Source organism: Bison bison, unplaced genomic scaffold (genome assembly GCF_000754665.1).
Source record: "Bison bison bison isolate TAMUID 2011002044 unplaced genomic scaffold, Bison_UMD1.0 scf7180017864500, whole genome shotgun sequence".
In the NCBI taxonomy this organism is placed as follows: Eukaryota; Metazoa; Chordata; class Mammalia; order Artiodactyla; family Bovidae; genus Bison; species Bison bison.
This window is the reverse complement of record NW_011495059.1, coordinates 7,992,750-7,995,788: the sequence shown is the minus strand read 5'-3', so window position 1 is coordinate 7,995,788 and position 3,039 is coordinate 7,992,750.

The window sequence follows — 3,039 nt, the reverse complement described above, 5'->3', positions numbered from 1 at the left end:
GCTAAAGCTGAAACTCCAGTACTTTGGCCACCTCATGCGAAGAGTTGTCTCATTGGAAAAGACTCTGATGCTGGGAGGAATTGGGGGCAGGAGTAGAAGGGGACGACAGAGGATGAGATGGCTGTTTGGCATAACCAACTCGATGGACGCAAGTTTGAGTGAACTCCAGGGGTTGGTGATGGATGGGGAGACCTGGCATGCTGCAATTCATGGGGTCACAAAGAGTCAGACATGACTGAGTGACTGAACTGAACTGAACCAATACATATAAATACACACATATATACATATATATATATATACATACACAATGTGTATACAACATATATATGTATAACTGAATCATTTTGCTATGAAGCAGAAATTAATAGAATATTGTATACTTCAATTTTTAAAAATTAACATAAATGGAAAAAAATTGGTATATTTCATTGAATGTAAGTTTATATTAAAGAATAGTGCTTAAACAAATAAAGCTCATCAATGCATGGTAGGCTTGTTGAAATACTTACAAAGATGTATACTGATGTCTGCAATTTTTCACAAAATACACTAAGGAATAAGATGGATTGATGGATGGATAGTGGGATGGACAAACAGATAGACACACGAGAAAGGAAGTATTGTAAAATAGTTACAGTAGAAACCAGGGTTGGATATCTTTGTGTATTAGCTAGAAAAAATATTTAACCTCATTGAATGTTTGGACATTTTTATAATAAAGTGCTGAGTTTGGGTATCAGGACTTTGTAAAGGGTGGTTTAGGTTGATCCTCTCACCCTTCCCAGCCCACAGGCCTGGGGTGATGGGGTAGGCTGGGGTGTGTTCTCACCTGGAGGTGGGATGAGAACAGAATCACTTTGAAAGGGCCTCTGTACAATAAATGGGCTGACTTCAATTCCTCTGACACCAGTGAGTCATGGTCCTTATCGGGATACTGCCTTTAGCATCTCTATATTTAGAGATATTTCACCTCTAATTATCTCTCTATAGAGATAATTATCTCTCTATAGAGATAATTCCATGTCTGTGTCACATTTTGACTTGTGGGCAAAAGTTTCCTATGAGAAGCATGGGACTCGGTATTTCACATATGAATATATGTATGTCATTTTTGTGTATGAAATATAGAATTCTCTGTATTTCACCTGTGAAGATCTCAGTGCAAACATTCCAAGACAAAAATGGAATTCTATATATTTCATATGAAAATCTGTATAAACATTTTCCTACATGAAATTTTGAATTCTACATATTTCACACATAAAGACCTGGGTGCTGACTTCCCCACATAAAATCTGGAATTTTGTATATTTCACTTATGAACATCTGACCATTGATGTTAGTATACAAAAAGTGGAATTTTGATGATTTTATATATGTAAATTGGGACACTGATTTTCCTCTTTTGAGTATGGATTTTGCTATATGTCACATAAGAAAATTTTGGCAGAGATTGAATCCATGAAATAATGAATTTTCTATATTACACTTAGGAAAATCTGGGTCATAATTTTCTGACATGAAATATTCAATTCTCTATATTTCACAAATGAAAACGTAAGCATTAGTTTTTCTAAATGAAATATGGATTTCTCTACTTTGATGTTTGAAACACTAGGCACAGAGTTTTCCATGAAATATGAAATTCTTGTATCTCACATTGAATTGAAAATAAACATGGTCACGTTTTGTAATATGAAATAAAAATGGAATTTTTAATATTTCTCATTTGAAAATCTGTGTGTCAAACTTTCCTTCATGAAATATGGAATGCTGTATATTTAACATTAGAAAGACTTGGCATCAATTTTCTGATAAGAAATATGGAATTTTTTATTTCATACATGAAAGTGATTTTCACACTTGAGGTATGAAAGTCTCTATATTTCACCCAAGAAAATTAGCATGAAGCTTTCCCAATATGAAAAATGGAATCCTGTATATTTCACATTTTAAAACCTGGGGACAGATTTTTCTCATATTAAATATGAAATCTCAAGTATTCACGTATGAACATTTGTGTCAGATTTTCACACATAAAATACGGAATTTTCCATGATTCAGAAATTAAGATCTCAGCCAAGCAGTCAAATATAGAATCAACAATATTTTGTGTATGAAACTTCGGTCACAGATTTCCCTATTTGGGATTCTCTGGATTTCACCCATGAAAGTCTGGGTAAATGTTGCCCCACATGATACATGGAACAATCTATATTTCACACATGAAAATCTGGGTGCCAATATTTCTACATGAAATGCATAAATCTCTAGAGTAACATTTGTATTTCTAGGTTTTGATTTTTGCATGTGAAATATGCAAATCCATATGTTTCACATATGAAAACGTGGATGCTGTTTTTTTCCTGTATGAAATACAGAATTCTCTGTGAAGGTTTTACTACATGAAGCTTTGAAATTTTGTATATTTATTGCTGAAAAAATCTGGGTGTCCATTTTCCTACATTAACTATGAAATTGTCAAAATCTCCAAGATTTACATTAGAGCATAGATTTCATCACTTAAAATACAAAATTATTTACATTTCACATCTGAAAACCAGGGTGCAGATTTTCCTCAATGAATTGTGGCATTATTTCTATTTCTCGTTTGAAAATCTGGGCACCATTTCTCCCACATGAAACGTGGAATCTCTGTGATTCCTTCACAAAACTGTGGTTGGCAATATTCTTACATGAATTGTGTATTCCTTTATATTTCCCATATAAGAATCAAAGCACATATTTTCTTGCATGAAATATGCTATTTTTTATATTTCATATTTCACCATCTAGGTATATGTTTCTAATTGAAATATGGAAACCATTTGTATCTCACATATTTAAGTCTGCAAGAAGATTTTCCTGTGCATTGTGGAATTCTCTATGTTTCACATATGAAAACCTGATGAGAAATTTTTGACATGGAAATATGCATTTTTTGTTCACTTGACATAGGAAAACCAGGGTCCAGATTTCTTTAGAAGACATATGAACTGCATATATTTCAGATACGAAATGTTGAGTGCAGCTCTT